The following is a 22,707-nucleotide window of genomic DNA, read 5'->3' as shown; positions in this document are numbered from 1 at the left end:
AGAGGAGTGAGCGGTGACAAAACCCGAACGGCTCAGGGAGCAGTTCCAAGACGCTGGTTCTTTTGTCAGGCTTCATTGAGGTGTCGCTAGGTATTCAATCAATCAATGTTTATTTATATAGCCCTAAATCACAAATGTCTCAAAGGACTGCACAAATCATGACGACTACAACATCCTCGGAAGAACCCACAAAACGGCAAGGAAAACTCACACCCAGTGGGCAGGGAGAATTCACATCCAGTGGAACGCCAGTGACAATGCTGACTATGAGAAACCTTGGAGAGGACCTCAGATGTGGGCAACCCCCCCCCCCCCTCTAGGGGACCGAAAGCAATGGATGTCGAGCGGGTCTAACATGATACTGTGAAAGTTCAATCCATAGTGGCTCCAACACAGCCGCGAGAGTTCAGTTCAAAGCGGATCCAAGACAGCAGCAAGAGTCCCATCCACAGGAAACCATCCCAAGCGGAGGCGGATCAGCAGCGTAGAGATGTCCCCAACCGATACACAGGCGAGCGGACCATCCTGGGTCTCGACTCTGGACAGCCAGTACTTCATCCATGGTCATCGGACCGGACGCCCTCCACAAGGGAGGGGGGGGACATAGGAGAAAAAAGAAAAGAAGCGGCAGATCAACTGGTCTAAAAAGGAGGTCTATTTAAACGCTAGAGTATACAGATGAGTTTTAAGGTGAGACTTAAATGCTTCTACTGAGGTAGCATCTCGAACTGTTATCGGGAGGGCATTCCAGAGTACTGGAGCCCGAACGGAAAACGCTCTATAGCCCGCATACTTTTTTGGGGCTTTAGGAATCACTAATAAGCCGGAGTCTTTTAAACGCAGATTTCTTGCCGGGACATATGGTACAATACAATCGGCAAGATAGGCTGGAGCTAGACCGTGTAGTATTTTATACGTAAGTAGTAAAACCTTAAAGTCACATCTTAAGTGCACAGGAAGCCAGTGCAGGTGAGCCAGTATAGGTATATATGTATGTATATAAAGGTATATACAGTATAGGTATATATGTATGTATATATGTGTATAAAGGTATATACAGTATAGGTATATATGTATGTATATATGTATATAAAAGGTATATACAGTATAGGTATATATGTATGTATATAAAGGTATATACAGTATAGGTATATATGTATGTATATATGTATATAAAGGTATATACAGTACAGGCGTAATATGATCAAACTTTCTTGTTCTTGTCAAAAGTCTAGCAGCCGCATTTTGTACCAAGTGTAATCTTTTAATGCTAGACATGGGGAGACCCGAAAATAATACGTTACAGTAATCGAGACGAGACGTAACAAACGCATGGATAATGATCTCAGTGTCTTTTGTTGACAAAATGGAGTGAATTTTTGCGATATTACGGAGATGAAAGAAGGCCGTTTTAGTAACGCTTTTAATGTGTGACTCAAAGGAGAGAGTTGGGTCGAAGATAATACCCAGATTCTTTACCGAGTCACCTTGTTTTATTATTTGGTTGTCAAATGTTAATGTTGTATTATTAAATAGAGGTCGGTGTCTAGCAGGACCGATAATCAGCATTTCCATTTTTTTGGCGTTAAGTTGCAAAAAATTAGCGGACATCCATTGTATAATTTCATTAATATACGCTTCCAACTGACTACAGTCCGGCGTGTTGGTCAGCTTTAGGGGCATGTAGAGTTGGGTGTCATCAGCATAGTAGTGAAAGCTAACACCATATTTGCGTATGACGTCACCCAGTGGCAGCATGTAGATGCTGAAGAGTGCAGGGCCATATTCTACCACTAGTCCCTAACCCTAACCCCACAGGAACTAATCCCATGTATAAATAATAATGCCAATTTCGCAGGAATCCATTTACCTGGATCAAGCCCAGAACCAATGACATCGACGCCATTAACAAGGGATTAAAGAATACGTATATTAACATTGTGGAATGACCTTATTACCCAATTCTCAGGATTAAGGACGTTGAATTGAAAGACATACCAGCAGTGATGCAAAATCCTCAGCAAGCACAACAATCCAGCATAATTTAAACGCGTCTGCTGGGTTTTAACGTTGACAGGAAGTAACCTCACAGGCTCTGTCGGCGAAATCGTCTCCAGATGCGAGATAATTAAATCTGGCTCCTCGACATTCAACAGGTTGGAGTGTTTTGCACCGGCACAGCTTGGAAGAACAACAAGGCAAGAGGCGCCATGTGGTCTTCCAATTTTTTTAATGTTTATTTTATTTTATTTGTCTTTTTAGTGCTGCAGGCGACTTCAACGTTGTTGTTGTTCGTTATGCCGCGACTCATCTCTGGTTTTCATTATTTGTAAAATGTCACAAAAACTCATTTAAAATACATTTTAGAAGCTTTGTAAAATTATTTGATGTCATTTATAGCAAAATATGAAAATAACATACATATACAACACAGCAGATGGTATTTTTGTTTGGATTATTTGAAGTCACAGGATATTTCACAAAATCTGCTCTTTAAAAGTATATGTGGAGGGGGGCGTGGCCTGCGGACCTGCAGCGAAAACGGGGTGTGCCAGGACCGGCTTCGAGATCAGCGACAGGTGCGTGGACGGCCCGCTTGGGCCCTATCATCTAATCACCTGTCGCTCTGTTCAAAAGGTTCATATATATATATATATATATATATATATATATATATATATATATACATATACATGGATAATTGTTGTAGATAATGTAAAGTGTGTGTTGTAGAATATGTAACATGTGTGTTGTAGATAATGTACAGTTTGTGTTGTAGATAATGTGGAGTTTGTGTTGTAGATAATGTGGAGTTTGTGTTGTAGATGATGTTAAGTGTGTGTTGTAGATAATGTAAAGTGTGTGTTGTAGATAATGTAAAATGAATTGTAGATAATATAGTGTGTGTTGTAGGTAATGTAAAGTGTGTTGTAGATAATGTGAAGTGTGTGTTGTAGAGAATGTACAGTGTGTGTTGTAGATAATGTGAAGTGTGTGTTGTAGATAATGTAAAATGTGTTGTAGATAATGTAAAGTGTGTGTTGTAGATAATGTAAAGTGTGTGTTGTAGATAATGTAAAGTGTGTGTTGTAGGTAATGTAAAGTGTGTGTTGTAGATCATGTTAAGTGTGTGTTGTAGATAATGTGGAGTTTGTGTTGTAGATGATGTTAAGTGTGTGTTGTAGATAATGTAAAGTGTGTGTTGTAGATAATGCAGTGTGTGTTGTAAGATAATGTAAAGTGTGTGTTGTAGATAATGTACAGTGTGTGTTGTAATGTACAGTGTGTGTTGTAGATCATGTAAAGTGTGTGTTGTAGATAATGTAGTGTGTGTTGTAGATAATGTAAAGTGTGTGTTGTAGATGATGTAGTGTGTGTTGTAGATAATGTAAAGTGTGTTGTTGATAATGTACAGTGTGCGTTGTAGAATATGCAACATGTGTGTTGTAGATAATGTAAAGTGTGTGTTGTAGATAATGTAAAGTGTGTTGTAATGTACAGTGTGCGTTGTAGAATATGCAACATGTGTGTTGTTGATAATGTAAAGTGTGTTATAGAATATGCAACATGTGTGTTGTAGATAATGTAAAGTGTGTGTTGTAGATAATGTAAAGTGTGTGTTGTAGATAATGGTAAGTGTGTGTTGTAGATAATGTAAAATGGGTGTTGTAGATAATGTAAAGTGTTGTAGATAATTTAGTGTGTGTTGTAGGTAATGTAAAGTGTGTGTTGTAGATAATGTATAGTGTGTGTTGTAGATAATGTGAAGTGTGTGTTGTAGATAATGTGAAGTGTGTGTTGTAGATAATGTGAAGTGTGTGTTGTAGATAATGTGAAGTGTGTGTTGTAGATAAGGTAAAGTGTGTGTTGGAGATAATGTACAGTTTGTGTTGTAGATAATGTGGAGTTTGTGTTGTAGATGATGTTAAGTGTGTGTTGTAGATAATGTAAAATGTGTGTTGTAGATAATGTAAAGTGTGTTGTAGATAATGTACAGTTCGTGTTGTAGATAATGTGGAGTTTGTGTTGTAGATGATGTTAAGTGTGTGTTGTAGATAATGTAAAATGTGTTGTAGATAATGTAGTGTGTGTTGTAGGTAAAGTGTGTGTTGTAGATAATGTGAAGTGTGTGTTGTAGATAATGTGAAGTGTGTGTTGTAGATAATGTGAAGTGTGTGTTGTAGATAATGTACAGTTTGTGTTGTAGATAATGTGGAGTTTGTGTTGTAGATGATGTTAAGTGTGTGTTGTAGATAATGTAAAATGTGTTGTAGATAATGTAGTGTGTGTTGTAGGTAATGTAAAGTGTGTTGTAGATAATGTGAAGTGTGTGTTGTAGATAATGTACAGTGTGTGTTGTAGATAATGTGAAGTGTGTGTTGTAGATAATGTCAAGTGTGTGTTGTAGATAATGTAAAGTGTGTGTTGTAGATAATGTAAAATGTGTTGTAGATAATGTAAAGTGTGTGTTGTAGATAATGTAAAGTGTGTGTTGTAGATAATGTAAAGTGTGTGTTGTAGGTAATGTATAGTGTGTGTTGTAGATCATGTTAAGTGTGTGTTGTAGATAATGTGGCGTTTGTGTTGTAGATGATGTTAAGTGTGTGTTGTAGATAATGTAAAGTGTGTGTTGTAGATAATGCAGTGTGTGTTGTAGATAATGTAAAGTGTATGTTGTAGATAATGTACAGTGTGTTGTAGATAATGTACAGTGTGTGTTGTAGATCATGTAAAGTGTGTGTTGTAGATAATGTAGTGTGTGTTGTAGATAATGTAAAGTGTGTGTTGTAGATGATGTAGTGTGTGTTGTAGATAATGTAAAGTGTGTTGTTGATAATGTACAGTGTGCGTTGTAGAATATGCAACATGTGTGTTGTAGATAATGTAAAGTGTGTGTTGTAGATAATGTAAAGTGTGTTGTAATGTACAGTGTGCGTTGTAGAATATGCAACATGTGTGTTGTAGATAATGTAAAGTGTGTTATAGAATATGCAACATGTGTGTTGTAGATCATGTAAAGTGTGTGTTGTAGATAATGTAAAGTGTGTGTTGTAGATAATGTAAAATGGGTGTTGTAGATAATGTAAAGTGTGTTGTAGATAATTTAGTGTGTGTTGTAGGTAATGTAAAGTGTGTGTTGTAGATAATGTATAGTGTGTGTTGTAGATAATGTGAAGTGTGTGTTGTAGATAATGTGAAGTGTGTGTTGTAGATAATGTGAAGTGTGTGTTGTAGATAAGGTAAAGTGTGTGTTGGAGATAATGTACAGTTTGTGTTGTAGATAATGTAAAGTGTGTGTTGTAGATGATCTTAAGTGTGTGTTGTAGATAATGTAAAATGTGTGTTGTAGATAATGTAAAGTGTGTTGTAAATAATGTACAGTTCGTGTTGTAGATAATGTGGAGTTTGTGTTGTAGATGATGTTAAGTGTGTGTTGTAGATAATGTAGTGTGTGTTGTAGATAATGTGAAGTGTGTGTTGGAGATAATGTACAGTTTGTGTTGTAGATAATGTAAAGTGTGTGTTGTAGATGATCTTAAGTGTGTGTTGTAGATAATGTAAAATGTGTGTTGTAGATAATGTAAAGTGTGTTGTAAATAATGTACAGTTCGTGTTGTAGATAATGTGGAGTTTGTGTTGTAGATGATCTTAAGTGTGTGTTGTAGATAATGTAAAATGTGTGTTGTAGATAATGTAAAGTGTGTTGTAAATAATGTACAGTTCGTGTTGTAGATAATGTGGAGTTTGTGTTGTAGATGATGTTAAGTGTGTGTTGTAGATAATGTAAAATGTGTTGTAGATAATGTGAAGTGTGTGTTGTAGATAATGTGAAGTGTGTGTTGTAGATAATGTGAAGTGTGTGTTGTAAATAAGGTAAAGTGTGTGTTGGAGATAATGTACAGTTTGTGTTGTAGATAATGTGGAGTTTGTGTTGTAGATGATGTTAAGTGTGTGTTGTAGATAATGTAAAATGTGTGTTGTAGATAATGTAAAGTGTGTTGTAGATAATGTACAGTTCGTGTTGTAGATAATGTGGAGTTTGTGTTGTAGATGATGTTAAGTGTGTGTTGTAGATAATGTAAAATGTGTTGTAGATAATGTAGTGTGTGTTGTAGGTAATGTAAAGTGTGTGTTGTAGATAATGTGAAGTGTGTGTTGTAGGTAATGTAAAGTGTGTTGTAAATAACGTGAAGTGTGTGTTGTAGATAATGTACAGTGTGTGTTGTAGATAATGTGAAGTCTGTGTTGTAGGTAATGTAAAGTGTGTGTTGTAGATAATGTACAGTGTGTGTTGTAGATGATGTAGTGTGTGTTGTAGATCATGTAAAGTGTGTGTTGTAGATAATGTGGAGTTTGTTTTGTAGATGATGTTAAGTGTGTGTTGTAGATAATTTAAAGTGTGTGTTGTAGATGATGTACTGTGTGTTGTAGATAATGTAAAGTGTGTTGTAGATAATGTACAGTGTGCGTTGTAGAATATGCAACATGTGTGTTGTAGATAATGTAAAGTATGTTATAGAATATGCAACATGTGTGTTTTAGATAATGTAAAGTGTGTGTTGTAGATAATGTAAAGTGTGTGTTGTAGATAATGGTAAGTGTGTGTTGTAGATAATGTAAAATGGGTGTTATAGATAATGTAAAGTGTGTTGTAGATAATTTAGTGTGTGTTGTAGGTAATGTAAAGTGTGTGTTGTAGATAATGTAGTGTGTGTTGTAGATAATGTGAAGTGTGTGTTGTAGATAATGTGAAGTGTGTGTTGTAGATAATGTAAAGTGTGTGTTGTAGATAATGTAAAGTGTGTGTTGTAGATAATGTAAAGTGTGTGTTGTAGATAATGTAAAGTGTGTGTTGTAGATAATGTAAAGTGTGTGTTGTAGATAATGTGAAGTGTGTGTTGTAGATAATGTAGTGTGTGTTGTAGATAATGTGAAGTGTGTGTTGTAGATAATGTGAAGTGTGTGTTGTAGATAATGTGAAGTGTGTGTTGTAGATAATGTAAAGTGTGTGTTGTAGATAATGTAAAGTGTGTGTTGTAGATAATGTAAAGTGTGTGTTGTAGATAATGTGAAGTGTGTGTTGTAGATAATGTGAAGTGTGTTGTAGATAATGTAAAGTGTGTGATGTAGATAATGTAAAGTGTTTGTTGTAGATAATGTACAGTGTGTAATGTAGATGATGTAGTGTGTGTTGTAGATAATGTACAGTGTGTGTTGTAGATAATGTACAGTGTGTGTTGTAGATGATGTACAGTGTGTGTTGAGGATGATGTAGTGTGTGTTTTGGATAATGTAAAGTGTGTGTCCTTCTTTGCCAGACTTAATGAGACATAATGCCTGATTAGAAAACATGGCCAGAAGACCAAATGGAAATGTCTAGAAGGCTGCGACTCATTAGCGGCGCTCTTTAGGGGGACCAGCTTTCATTAGATTGTTGGTTCCTCGCTGGCAGATCCGGTCCAACACGGACGCTGATTCCACGTGCTGATATCGCCGCACTGATACAGATGACTGTTCTCCGCCTTTGCTGCGCTTCAACGTAGAACACGATAACGTAGGCACAATAGCATCTTTACAAAGAGACTATTTGTGCAGCGGTTAGAAGGAAAAGACGAGCGGAATCAAACAGTCTCTGATGTTCTTTGATACCTAATCAAAAAGGGAGAAAAGATTAGCATCGAGCAGGATATCATGCAGTTTAAAAAAAAAAAAAAAAAATGTTGTTCTGTGACGGCAACAAGTTTTTTGTCAACTTCCGGATCTCCCTGCCTGTTGGCTATTTTTTATTTATTTTTTTTATTTTCATTATTATTATTATTTTTTTGTATTTCTATATTTCTATGTTTTATGTAGTGTTTATCTAGTGTTTTTCATGTTTTCATTTACATTAAAATTTTCTATTATATATTCTAACTTTCTATTTTAATTGATTACCTTTTTTCATATTCTTTGTAGCAGTCTGAGATTTTAACAAAAGTTAAGTGCGTTACTAATGTAATTCATTATTATTATTATTATTATTATTATTATGGAGACCAGCTGCTGGATCTCTGCCACACCAGAGTACATTTGGAGAGACTGGAGGAGATGCGGATGAAGAGACAGGTGTTATGTACATAAGGAGAGTTGACGGCACAGACCACAAGAGGGCATAGTTAAGATTAATGATTTATTATATATATAATTGCAAAACAATAATATTTTAAACTAGAGAATTAAGTGTGACTAAATACAAAAGGGTGTAAGGTGTGTGGCTATTTGTGGAGATTAGCTGTTGTGTGTTACCGGGGGTTTTGAGCGAGAGGCGGGAGTCCCGGAGGGGAAAGGGAGGCTCGAATGTCCATGAGGCAAGCAGGAAGTCGGGGGGCTATAGCGGGGCGTAGGAAGGTCCGTGTCCAAGCAGAAGAGGCAGTCCGGGAAGCAGGAGGAACAAGGAATGACGAGACATACAGAACGTCAACGTGGGAACGGAGGACCTCTAGTCAACTAAAGGTGTGCTGATTACTGCTATGCAGAAGGTAAAATAATGTAAATAAAAGGTAAAACAGGTTAAATGAAGGTAAACGAAGGTATATACATTTTGAATAGAAGCTAAATAGAAGATAAAGGAGAATACAAAGGTAAAAAATAAATTATTAGAAGGTAAACGATGATCAATGGAAAGGTGAAAAGGTAAATGATATTAAATATAAGGTATATGTAAGGTAAACGAAGGTGAATAAGCTAAATAGGAGGTAAAACGTGGTAAACTAAGTTAAATAGAAGGTATGTAGAAGGTAAGATAATGTAAATAAAAGGTAAAAAAGGTTAAAAGAAGGTAAAAGAAGGTAAATACAAGTTGAATTGAAGATACAAAAGGAGAATAAAAAGGTAAAACAAGTAAAATAGAAGGTAAAATAAGATCAATCGAAAGGGTGAAAAGGTAAATTAACCTAGTAGAAGGTAAAATACAGTAACACATAAAACAATGTATCTAGAAGGTAAAACAAGCTAAACAGAAGGTAAAATGAACGAAAACAAGTTAAATAGAAGGTAAATAAATGGTAGAATACAGTAAAACTAGGTTAAATAGAAGGTATAATAATGTAAATAAAAGGTAAAAAGGGTTAAAAGAAGGTATTGATTGATTGATTGATACTTTTATTAGTAGATTGCACAGTACAGTATATATTCCGTACAATTGACCACTAAATGGTAACACCCGAATAAGTTTTTCAACTTGTTTAAGTCGGGGTCCACGTTAATCAATTCATGGTAAATGAATTGGTAAAAGAAGGTAAATAGAAGTTGAATAGAAGATACAACAGGAGAATAAAAAGGTAAAACAAGTTAAATAGAAGGTAAAATTTGGTAAATAAGCTAAATAGGAGGTAAAACAAGGAAAACTAGGTAAATTAACCTAGTAGAAAGTAAAATACAGTAAAACATAAAACAATGTATCTAAAAGGTAAAACAACTAAATAGAAGGTCAAAGAAAGGAAAATAAGTTAAATAGAAGGTGTAAGAAGGTAAATAAGGTAAATAGAAGGTAAACTAAGTTAAAGAGAAGGCATTTAGAAGGTAAACTAATGTAAAAGATAAAAGACAGTAAAACATAAAACAATGTATCTAGAAGGTAAAAAAAAGCTAAACAGAAGGTAAAATGAACAAAAACAAGTTAAATAGAAGGTAAATAAATGGTAGAATACAGTAAAACTAGGTTAAATAGAAGGAAAAAAAGACGATAAAAGGTAAAAGAAGGTAGATAAAAGGTAAAAAAAAGCTAAATAGAATGTAAAAGAAAAGAAAACTAATTAAATAAAAGGTAAACAAAGGTAAATCAAGGGGTAAAAAGGTAAATTACGTTTAATAGAAGGTAAATGATGGTAAAAGGTAAACAAGGTAGGTTTAAATAAAAGTAAAATACACTAACAGGTATAGGAAGGTTAACAAAGGTCATTACATCAAAACAAAACAAAACAAAATACATAAAAGGTCAAATAATAGTAAAAAGCACCGCTTTAAGGAAATATTTTCCCTCCTTTTGGTAGAATAAGAGTGTCTTGGAAAATAATTTACCTTTGCCTTTTCACAATAAAATTATTTAAAAAAAAAATAGTATATATTTTTGAATATGTAAACATTTAAAATAAAAGAAGAATACAAAATAATAAACAAATAAAAATTATAGGATAGGAATACAAAAGACAATATAACATGCATCCATAAACGTGGACGCATGTGAAAAAGTGCAAGATATTTATCTGTACAGTAACATATAATTAAAACAAAATAAAATAAAGGTCAAATAATAGTAAAAAGCACCGCGTTAAGGAAATATTTTGCCTCCTTTTGGTAGAATAAGAGTGTCTTGGAAAATAATTTACCTTTGCCTTTTCACAATAAAATTATTTTAAAAAATAGTATATCTTTTTAAATATGTAGATATTTAAAATAAAAGAAGAATACAGAATAATAAACAAATATAAATTTTGGATAGGAATAAAAAAGACAATATAACATGCATCCATAAACGTGGGCGCATGTGAAAAAGTGCAAGATATTTATCTGTACAGTAATATATATATATATATATATATATATATATATATATATATATATATAATTTGAATGACAGTAACAAGGAAGTGTAAGTCTAAGTCTAACAAGTATATGGTGATGTCATCACCGAGGCAGTCGTTGGAGAGATCGTTTCGACCATCTTGTTGGCTCATTCCTCATATTTTTATTTTGTCGAAAATATTTTTGTTCTAGTCACCTTTCGTCAGCCGCAGAACTAAATCTGGGAGGACTTTTCCCTCCTCAAAGGGAGAATCCCACTTAGTCTCTGTGGAGAGACACAGCCGACGGGCACGCTGCACCCCTGCCCAACATGGCGGCAAGGAGGCGGAGAATGCGGCGGAGCGGAGAGGCGGGGCCTGCCGGGAGCGATGCCGCCGCAATCGAATTCAGGTGCATGGCTCAAGCACCGGGAAACGATTAACATTTCTCCTGACACTGTATAAAAGGGGAGAAGGAGGAGAGATCGAGGAAGAAGGATAATCCGCAGCGCATGAGAAGCAAGAGCAACACAGAGCGCAAGATGAGAACAACGACGACGGCAGCTGAAAAGCAGACCAGGAACGAGCTGAAAAGCGATCCGAGCTGCTACCAAGCTTTATTAAAAAATAAAGAAGTCAAACCTGCTCAAAAGCATGTGTCCTTCCTTGGTGGTCCATTGAACCCGCACGATGACAGTCTCTTAGGTTTTTTTTGTATTGAAAACATTGTACTTGCCGTCTCTGCATCCTGGGGTCCAAACCGACAGCACCCACTCTAAAACTGTAACGGTTTTACTATGGTGAGGTGTACCTAATGCAGTGGCCAGTTTACAGGAACCCCATCCTGGAAGCTCATTGACATTTTCCTGCACAAATCAACGCAGATGAAGCCGAGAGGGACGCGCGGAGGACCAAACAACAGCGCAATTACGGCAGGCAGCTGTTTTGACACTTAGAATTAACATATATAACGCCGTAATTAAGGCGGCGACGGATGCAAAGCCGGCCAAAGATTAATAGCTCGGGGAGTGTTGAAGCCGTATATGAATCAACACTTGCCGCTGCAATTACTTTGCGATTGTCGAGCCGTGACACGTTGAGGGCTTGCAAAGAAAAGTGCGAGTGGAGAAGAAATGCGTTCCTCCCCGCGGGGCGGAGTCTTTGTCAAGACAGAAAGCTTCCGGTAGGTTCTATACTTCTACAAAAAAGTAGCCGTGGTGGAGGGGAAACTGCCTTCACTGGAGAGAAAATGATCGGTAACTAGAATGTGCGATTCCCATAGGAAGTGTGTGTCGAAGCCATTCGAGCGCAAGTCGCCGATAAACGTGAGTGGAAGTGGAATGCTTGAATGTCCAAGGTGAGTGGGGTGTGTGGGTGGTGGAACGGTTCCAATCGGGTGAGAAATGTGGGATCTGGAGAGGTTTGTATATCGCCCAGTCACTGGGGTTCAATTGGGAGAAATCCCTGGTAATTCCGGGTAATCAGGGAATTTTCGGAACCAGGAAACATGCTGGCTTGAATGTCCAGGGTGAGTGGACTGTGTGGATGGTGGAACGGTTCCAAACGGGTGAGAAATGTGGGATCTGGAGAGGTTTGTATATTGCCCATTCATTGGGATTCAATTGGGGGAAATCCCTGGTAATTCAGGGTAATTAGGGAATTCTCGGGAACCAGGAAACATGCTGGCTTGAATGTCCAGGGTAAGTGGAGTGTGTGGATGTTGAAAGGGTTAAAATAGGGTGAGAAATGTGGGATCTGGAGAGGTTTGTATATTACCCATTCATTGGGATTCAATTTGGAGAAATCCCTGGTAATTACAGGTAATTAAGGAATTTTAGGTACCGGGAAACATGCTGGCTTGAATGTCCAAGGTGAGTGGGGTGTGTTGATGGTGGAACGGTTCCAATCGGGTGAGAAATGTGGGATCTGGAGAGGTTTGTATATTGCCCATTCATTGGGGTTCAATTGGGAGAAATCCCTGGTAATTCTGGGTAATTAGGGAATTTTCGGAAACTGGGAAACTTGCTGGCTTGAATGTCCAGGGTGAGTGGGGTGTGTGGATGGTGGCAGTAACAGTTTGGATTGAAAATAGGCATTTCGGAATTCCTTGAATTTCCGGTAAACCAGGAATTTATAAGAAAAAACAAAAATTGTCGCAACTAAGAGTAATGGTTGGAAGATGGAATGGTAAAAAAATGGTTTCCAGGAAGGGGTGGAAAAGGGGCTTTGAAAAACTCAAAATTCTGGAAATCTCTGGAATTTTTTGAATAGTTTGAATGTCCAAGGTGAGTGGGGTGTGTGGATGTTGGAACGGTTCCAATCGGTTGAGAAATGTGGGATCTGGAGAGGTTTGTATATTATTGCCCATTCATTTCAATTTGGAGAAATTCCTGGAAATTCCGGGTAATTAGGGAATTTCTGAAACCGGGAAACATGCTGGCTTGAATGTCCAGAGTGAGTGGGGTGAGTGGATGTTGGAACGGTTAAAATCCGTTGGGAAATGTGGGATCTGGAGAGGTTTGTATATTGCCCATTCATTGGGATTCAATTGGGAGAAATCCCTGGTAATTCTGGGCAATTAGGGAATTTTCGGGAACTGGGAAACATGCTGGCTTGAATGTCCAGGGTAAGTGGGGTGTGTGGATGGTGGAACGGTTCCAATCGGGTGAAAAATGTGGGATCTGGAGAGGTTTGCATATTGCCCATTCATTGGGAGAAATCCCTGGTAATTCCGGGTAATTAGGGAATTTTCAGTAACCGGGAAACATGCTGCCTTCAATGTCCAAGGTGAGTGGGGTGTGTGGATGGTGGAACGGTTCCAATCGGGTGAGAAATGTGGGATCTGGAGAGGTTTGTATATTGCCCATTCATTGGGATTCAATTGGGAGAAATACCTGGTAATTCTGGGCAATTAGGGAATTTTCGGGAACTGGGAAACATGCTGGCTTGAATGTCCAGGGTAAGTGGGGTGTGTGGATGGTGGAACGGTTCCAATCGGGTGAAAAATGTGGGATCTGGAGAGGTTTGCATATTGCCCATTCATTGGGAGAAATCCCTGGTAATTCCGGGTAATTAGGGAATTTTCAGTAACCGGGAAACATGCTGCCTTCAATGTCCAAGGTGAGTGGGGTGTGTGGATGGTGGAACGGTTCCAATCGGGTGAGAAATGTGGGATCTGGAGAGGTTTGTATATTGCCCATTCATTGGGATTCAATTGGGAGAAATACCTGGTAATTCTGGGTAATTAGGGTATATTCAGAAACCAGAAAACATGCTGCCTTGAATGTCCAGGGTAAGTGGTGTGTGTGGATGCTGGAACGGTTAAAATCGGGTGAGAAATGTGGGATCTGGAGAGGTTTGTATATTGCCCATTCATTGGGATTCAATTGGGAGAAATCCCTAGTAATTCCAGGTAATTAGGGAATTTTAGGTACCGGGAAACATGCTGGCTTGGATGTCCGAGGTGAGTGGGGTGTGTGGATGGTGGAACAGTTCCAATCGTGTGAGAAATGTGGGATCTGGAGAGGTTTGTATATTGCCCATTCATTTCAATTGGGAGAAATTCCTGGAAACACCGGGTAATTAGGGAATATTTGAAACCGGGAAAAATGCTGGCTTGAATGTCGGAATCGGTTTAAAAAATGGTAATATTTTGAGAATTTAGGGGAAAGTTGAACTATGAATACTTCCATTCTTTTGAATGGGAATTTTCTGGAAATTTTACGGGAAAATTGGGAATTTTTTAAAATATTGATACCAATGATGTGAATGGGTTGGTGTTGGGATTTTTGGAATGGGTTGAACAATGTTGACGTGGTAACAGTTTCAATTAAGAATGGCTATTTATTAGGGACCGAATGTCAAATACAATAGGGTCGTTGTATTTGTAAGGTTTTATTATTATTATTATACCGCCGCCTGTTTGAGCGGTAATTTGACCCCCTTAACATGCTTCAAAACTCACCAAACTTTACACACACATCAGGATTGGCAAAAATTGCCATCTAATAAAAAAAACTAAACCATACAACTCAAAATTGCGCTCTAGCGCCCCCTAGGAAAAACACGGACAAAACTGCTTGTAACTTCCTCTAGGAATGTCGTACTGACATGAAATAAAAACCTCTTTGTAGTTTTGACTTAGACCGTAAGGAATGTCGTAGGGACATGAAACAAAAACGTCTATGTAGGTCTGACTTAGACCCACATTTCATTATATGACATCATTCAGCAAAAATCGACATGAAGTTGGAAAACACCCTTTCAAAACAAAAGTTTCCTAAAAAATGTAAATTTTGCCTCTTTCAGCTGTAATATGACCCCCTTAAAATGCTTCGAAACTCACCAAGCTGGACACACACATCAGGACTGGCGAAAATTGCGATCTAATAAAATAAAAATAAAAAAACAAAACTTAAAATTGCGCTTTAGCGCCCCCTAGGAATAAAACAGACAAAACTGCTCTTGGGAAGAAAACACGGACAAAACTGCTTGTAACTTCCGGTAAGAATGTATTAAGAGACATGAAACAAAAACCTCTATGTAGGTCTCACTTAGACCTACATTTTGATACAACTTCGTGGCATGTTGTTGCCGAGTTCGATCTTACAGGGATGCGTCGACAATGAACACAGCGTAAGGTAAGATATGATGAATTTATTAAAGTAACAAATGGAGCTAAAGAACAAAAGTACTGGAGCTAATAGATAAACAAACAAAGGACGCTAGCATAAAAGCTAGGAATAGTAAACATAAAAACTAGAACTGGCACGAAGGCACACAAAAGGGAAAAACAAATCATCAGCGTGAGAGCTGGAAATAGAAGTATAGGCGTAGCATGAAAAACTATAGAGAATATACATACGGTAGTGGTCGTCTCTGTTCCAAGTATGCAAATTAGGTACCCAGGCTGAACTAACAGAAGGGGTGGAGCTTAAATAAGGAAGATGATTAGTACAACAGGTGTGCAGGGACCGTGAGTAGCAGGTGAAAACAATCTGAAACCATGGTGACAGACTAAACAGGAACTAAGGAGGTCGAACTACAAAATGTGATACAGAAAAAAGAACAATAAACAAGAAATATGTATAGATCCGAGAAGCGGATCGCAACACATTTCATTCATTGACATCCTTCAGCAAAACTCAACAGGAAGTTGGCAAGTACCCCTTCAAAACAAAAGTTTAGTAAAAACCCATCACCTTTTTTCAAACATTATCTCCTCTGAGCGCGTTTGTTGTGTCGGCTTCAAACTCCCACAGGAGAGAGATTGAACCCTTCTGATTAAAAGTTGCGCAAAGAGTTTTTCTAACTGCTCTGGTTTTGATTTTACGAGCCTTCAAAGAACGGCTGCGCTGATTCTGCCGTATCAAGATGGCCGCTTAAAAGCAGGAAGCACCAGCGTGACCACACAATGTAGGTAGGTAATGTGCAGGTAAAGGTATGTTGACTGGGTGAAAGAAGGAGGCACCAGTTTGACTCCAGGATAGAGAGAAGGTAGGTAATGTGCAGATAAAGATATGTTGACTGGGTGAAAGGAGGCACCAGTTTGACTCCAGGATACAGAGAAGGTAGGTAATGTGCAGGTAATGATATGTTGACTGGGTGAAAGAAGGAGGCACCAGTTTGACTCCAGGATACAGAGAAGGTAAGTAATGTGCAGGTAAAGATATGTTGTCTGGGTGATGGCAGGAGGCACCAGCGTGTATGGGTGAAAGAAAGAAGCACCAGGGAAGGTAGGTAATGTGCAGGTAAAGATATGTTGAATGGGTAAAGGCAGGAAACAGCAGCAAAAGTCGGTCTTGTCCACCTTTAATTTTTATTTATTTTAGTTACTGCGATGAGGTGGCGACTTGTCCAGGGTGTACCCCGCCTTCCGCCCGATTGTAGCTGAGATAGTCGCCAGCGCCCCCGGTGACCCCAAAAGGGAATAAGCGGTAGAAAAATGGATGGATGGATAGTTATTTTTTCATGAAAAATTGGAACGATTCTAAATCGGATAAAAAAATAAATTAATTAAAAAAATACATTTAAATAAAATAAAATAAAATAAAAATTAAATTAAATTAAATAAAATTACATTTATATATTTACATTTTTTTTAATAATTTTTTTATCCGATTTAGAAGTATCGCTATCCTTTCAAAGACAAGGAATGATGCTTACGTGATGCCTTCAGGCGCACGTAATGTACGGCGGGCAGGCGTTTATCAGACGCCGCCAGGTGGGTTGCCCGAGCAGAATGTGGGTCATTGTTGTCGTCGTCGTCGGAGGCCGGCCGGGCGAGGAAAAGCCTGGATGTGTAGAAGGAGTCACGGCGTGCGTATTGTTTGCCAACACTCCCCCGTCTCTATTCATTGCCGTCCCGCCACAGCGCGCCCAAGAGCGCCGCCGTGCCAGATCCTTGGCCGCAAACAAGACGAGAGCTGTCATTGTGCGCGGCCGCTAGCTAATCTCAGACGCCGACGGCAGGCCGCCTTCCTCGTCCTGCCAGATAAAAGTCAAATCATCAAGAATATTGTGAGAGAGACCCCATGTAAACAATCTTTGACGTGGATATTCACTCCCTTTGTAACTTAAAGAGCGATACAAGGCAGTGATATTCATGCTCCCTCAAAGATCCTCTATGACACAACGATGCCCTGTTGAGAAATGTAAAAGCCAAAGATCTTTTGTATGACAGGAGCGCTCTGTTTTTTATGCACGTGCTGCCAAAAAAAAACTAATAAAATGAAAATCCTCTACTACACAGGGTTAGTCAACATCCTGCTGCAGAAAATGTGAATCAAAGATCCTCTATTTGACGGACGGGCTTGCTGGACTGTTTCTATAGCCGTGCTACACTCCAAAAAATAGTCAAAGATCCTTTATATATGACAGTCGTGCTCGCCTTTCTTAACAACTCGCTGCGAACGTGAGTCAAAGATCCTCTATTTGACAAATTTGTCACGCTGTTCCCAATAACGCGTTGCATAAAACGTGCCTCAAAGATCCTCTATTCAACAGCATTAGTCTGCTATTTTAACAACCTGTCGCAAAAATGGGAATCAAAGATCCTCTATTAGACGGGCTTGCTCTGCTTTTTTTATGGCTGTGCTGCACTCCAAAAAATAGTCAAAGATCCTTTATATATGACAGTCGTGCTCGCCTTTTTTAACAACTCGCTGCGAACAATGTGAGTCAAAGATCCTCTATTTGATAAATTTGTCACGCTGTTATTAGCAAACATGCTGCAAAAAAAACATGTGTCAGAGATCCTGTATTCGACAGGGTTAATCTTCTGCTTTCAACAACCTGCTGCAAAAATGGGAATCAAAGATCCTCTATTAGACGGGCTTGCTCTGCTTTTTTATGGCCGTGCTGCACTCCAAAAAATAGTCAAAGATCCTTTATATATGACAGTCGTCCTTGCCTTTTTTAACAACTCGCTGCGATCAATGTGAGTCAAAGATCCTCTATTTGATACATTTGTCACGCTGTTATTAGCAAACATGCTGCCAAAAAACATATGTGTCAAAGATCCTGTATTCGACAGGGTTAATCTTCTGATTTTAACAACCTGCTGCAAAAATGGGAATCAAAGATCCTCTATTTGACGAGATTGCTCTTTAGTTTTTATGGCTGTTTTGCAGCACGAAAAAAAGTCAAAGATCCTTTACATACGAGTCTTGGTCGCCTTTTTTAACAACCCGCTGCAAATAATGTGAGTCAAAGATTCTCTATTTGATACATTTGTCACGCTGTTATTAGCAAACATGCTGCCAAAAAACATATGTGTCAGAGATCCTGTATTCGACAGGGTTAATCTTCTGCTTTCAACAACCTGCTGCAAAAATGGGAAATAAAGATCCTCTATTCGACGAGCTTGCTCTTTAGTTTTTTTTGGCTGTGTTGCATCCCGAAAAATAGTCAAAGATCCTTTATATGTGACAGTCGTGCTCGCCTTTCTTAACAACTCGCTGCGAACAACGTGAGTCAAAGATCCTCTATTTGACAAATTTGTCACGCTGTTCCTAATTACGAGTTGTATAAAACGTGCCTCAAAGATCCTCTATTCAACAGCATTATTCTGCTATTTTAACAACCTGTCGCAAAAATGGGAATCAAAGATCCTCTATTAGACGGGCTTGCTCTGCTTTTTTTATGGCTGTGCTGCACTCCAAAAATAGTCAAAGATCCTTTATATATGACAGTCGTGCTCGCCTTTCTTAACAACTCGCTGCAAACGTGAGTCAAAGATCCTCTATTTGACAAATTTGTCACGCTGGTCCTAATTACGCGTTGCATAAAACGTGCCTCAAAGATCCTTGATTCAACAGCATTAGTCTGCTATTTTAACAACCTGTCGCAAAACTGGTAATCAAAGATCCTCTATTAGACGGGCAAGCTCTGCTTTTTTTTATGGCCGTGCTGCACTCCATAAAATAGTCAAAGATCATTCATATATGACAGTCGTGCTCGCCTTTCTTAACAACTCGCTGCGAACAACGTGAGTCAAAGATCCTCTATTTGATAAATTTGTCACGCTGTTATTAGCAAACATGCTGCAAAAAAACATATGTGTCAGAGATCCTGTGTTCGACAGGGTTAATCTTCTGCTTTTAACAACCTGCTGCAAAAATGGGAATCAGAGATCCTCTATTGACGAGCTTGCTCTTTTGTTTTTATGGCTGTGTTCCAGCCCAAAAAATAGTCAAAGATCCTTTATATTTGACAGTCGTGCTCGCCTTTTTTAACAACCCGCAGCAAATAATGTGAGTCAAAGATCCTCTATTTGACAAATTTGTCCCGCTGTTCCTAATAACACGTTGCATAAAACGTGCCTCAAAGATCTTCTATTCAACAGCATTAGTCTGCTATTTTAACAACCTGTCGCAAAAATGGAAATCAAAGATCCTCTATTTGACGGGCTTGCTTTGCGTTTTTTTATGGCCGTGCTGCACTCCAAAAAATAGTCAAAGATCCTTTATATATGACAGTCGTCTTTGCCTTTTTTAACAACTCGCTGCGAACAATGTGAGTCAAAGATCCTCTATTTGATACATTTGTCACGCTGTTATTAGCAAACATGCTGCAAAAAAACATATGTGTCAGAGATCCTGTATTCGACAGGTTAAATCTTCTGCTTTCAACAACCTGTTGCAAAAATGGGAATCAAAGATCCTCTTTTTGACGACCTTGCTCTTTTGTTTTTATGGCTGTGTTGCAGCCGAAAAAATAGTCAAAGATCCCTTATATATGACAGTCGTGCTTGCCTTTTTTAACAACTCGCTGCTTGCTAGTAAATAAATACAATTGAAAAAATAGAGGCAGCTCACTGGTAAGTGCTGCTATTTGAGCTATTTTAAGAACAGGCCAGCGGGCAAGTCATCTGGTCCTTACGGGTGACCTGGTGCCCGCGGGCACCGCGTTGGTGACCCCTGAGGTACAGTATCATGTACAGTATCATGTACAGTATCATGTACAGTATCATGTACAGTATCATGTACAGTATCAGACTGCAGAGATTTGGCGAGTAAAGAGGAAGTGAGAAGCTCTGATTTGAAGAAGACAAGAGTTTCATCCTTCGGTGTGTGAATGATGTCTGCTCATTGAGGCTACAAAGAGTGTGCAGCGAGGCGATGGCTTCTCCACCGACCTTTTTCTGGGTCAGACTTAATCACACGTCACATTCCCCGGCTCTCAGTGACACTTTCAGATAGCAGCCATCGCTCAAACGCTGCCCGTCTCACACACACACACACACACAAACACACACAGACCATATTTGTAAATAAATAAATAAACGGGTTGTACGTGTATAGCGCTTTTCTACCTTCAAGGTACTCAACACATTCACACACTGATGGAGGGAGCTGCCATGCAAGGCGCTAACCAGCACCCATCAGGAGCAAGGGTGAAGTGTCTTGCTCAAGGACACAACGGACGTGATGAGGTTGGTACTAGGTGGGGATCGAACCAGGGACCCCCGGGTCGCGCACGCCCAGTGGCAAAAAACATTCATGTCATTTCCAAAACAGAAAGTGCAAGATTGTCAGAGACATTTTAAAAGAAGCTATTAGTGCACTTTTGTGCATGATGTCACTAAGATTAGTCGTTTAAAACAAATAAAGTGCACTTTTGTGCATGATGTCACTAAGATTAGTCGTTTAAAACAAATAAAGTTCACTTTTGTGCATGATGTCACTAAGATTAGTCGTTTAAAACAAAGTGCACTTTTGTGCATGATGTCACTAAGATTAGTCGTTTAAAACAAAGTGCACTTTTGTGCATGATGTCACTAAGATTAGTCGTTTAAAACAAATAAAGTGCACTTTTGTGCATGATGTCACTAAGATTAGTCGTTTAAAACAAATAAAGTGCACTTTTGTGCATGATGTCACTAAGATTAGTCGTTTAAAACAAATAAAGTGCACTTTTGTGCATGATGTCACTAAGATTAGTCGTTTAAAACAAATAAAGTGCACTTTTGTGCATGATGTCACTAAGATTAGTCGTTTAAAACAAATAACGTGCACTTTTGTGCATGATGTCACTAAGATTAGTCGTTTAAAACAAATAAAGTGCAAGTTTGTGCATGATGTCACTAAGATTAGTAGTTTAAAACAAATAAGTGCACTTTTGTGCATGATGTCACTAAGATTAGTCGTTTAAAACAAATAAAGTGCACTTTTGTGCATGATGTCACTAAGATTAGTAGTTTAAAACAAATAAAGTGCACTTTTGTGCATGATGTCACTAAGATTAGTAGTTTAAAACAAATAAAGTGCACTTTTGTGCATGATGTCACTAAGATTAGTCGTTTAAAACAAATAAAGTGCACTTTTGTGCATGATGTCACTAAGATTAGTCGTTTAAAACAAATAAAGTGCACTTTTGTGCATGATGTCACTAAGATTAGTAGTTTAAAACAAGCTATTAGTGCAATTTTGTGCATGATGTCACTAAGATTAGTCGTTTAAAACAAATAAAGTGCACTTTTGTGCATGATGTCACTAAGATTAGTCGTTTAAAACAAATAAAGTGCACTTTTGTGCATGATGTCACTAAGATTAGTCGTTTAAAACAAATAAAGTGCACTTTTGTGCATGGTGTCACTAAGATTAGTCGTTTAAAACAAATAAAGTGCACTTTTGTGCATGATGTCACTAAGATTAGTCGTTTAAAACAAATAAAGTGCACTTTTGTGCATGATGTCACTAAGATTAGTCGTTCAAAACAAATAAAGTGCACTTTTGTGCATGATGTCACTAAGATTAGTCGTTTAAAACAAATAAAGTGCACTTTTGTGCATGATGTCACTAAGATTAGTAGTTTAAAACAAATAAAGTGCACTTTTGTGCATGTCACTAAGATTAGCAGTTTAAAACAAATAAAGTGCACTTTTGTGCATGATGTCACTAAGATTAGTCGTTCAAAACAAATAAAGTGCACTTTTGTGCATGATGTCACTAAGATTAGTCGTTTAAAACAAATAAAGTGCACTTTTGTGCATGATGTCACTAAGATTAGTCGTTTAAAACAAATAAAGTGCACTTTTGTGCATGATGTCACTAAGATTAGTAGTTTAAAACAAGCTATTAGTGCACTTTTGTGCATGATGTCACTAAGATTAGTAGTTTAAAACAAATAAAGTGCACTTTTGTGCATGATGTCACTAAGATTAGTCGTTTAAAACAAATAAAGTGCACTTTTGTGCATGATGTCACTAAGATTAGTCGTTCAAAACAAATAAAGTGCACTTTTGTGCATGATGTCACTAAGATTAGTCGTTCAAATTAAATAAAGTGCACTTTTGTGCATGATGTCACTAAGATTAGTAGTTTAAAACAAATAAAGTGCACTTTTGTGCATGATGTCACTAAGATTAGTAGTTTAAAACAAATAAAGTGCACTTTTGTGCATGATGTCACTAAGATTAGTAGTTTAAAACAAATAAAGTGCACTTTTGTGCATGATGTCACTAAGATTAGTAGTTTAAAACAAATAAAGTGCACTTTTGTGCATGATGTCACTAAGATTAGTAGTTTAAAACAAGCTATTAGTGCACTTTTGTGCATGTCACTAAGATTAGTCGTTTAAAACAAATAAAGTGCACTTTTGTGCATGATGTCACTAAGATTAGTCGTTTAAAACAAATAAAGTGCACTTTTGTGCATGATGTCAC

At 37.9% G+C, this 22,707-nt stretch overlaps 1 long non-coding RNA gene across 2 annotated transcripts in view; it reads right to left on the bottom strand.

Annotated features, from left to right (window-relative positions):
* Positions 1 to 7,243: 7,243 nt before the first annotated feature.
* The window catches only part of LOC133535347 (uncharacterized), a 21,541-nt gene continuing 6,077 nt past the window's right edge, over positions 7,244 to 22,707 (bottom strand). The window contains exons 3-4 of one of the 2 annotated variants that reach the window (XR_009802209.1): positions 16,707 to 17,027; positions 7,244 to 8,505 (exon numbers count right to left, since the gene is read on the bottom strand). This is a non-coding gene — a long non-coding RNA (uncharacterized LOC133535347). The remainder of the gene's footprint in view (positions 8,506 to 16,706; positions 17,028 to 22,707) is intronic. The other variant, XR_009802210.1, reaches the window with a different exon arrangement.

This window comes from Nerophis ophidion, linkage group LG02, assembly GCF_033978795.1.
Source record: "Nerophis ophidion isolate RoL-2023_Sa linkage group LG02, RoL_Noph_v1.0, whole genome shotgun sequence".
In the NCBI taxonomy this organism is placed as follows: domain Eukaryota; kingdom Metazoa; phylum Chordata; class Actinopteri; order Syngnathiformes; family Syngnathidae; genus Nerophis; species Nerophis ophidion.
The sequence above is the reverse complement of the archived record's forward strand: the minus strand, read 5'-3'. Positions and strand labels throughout refer to the sequence as shown.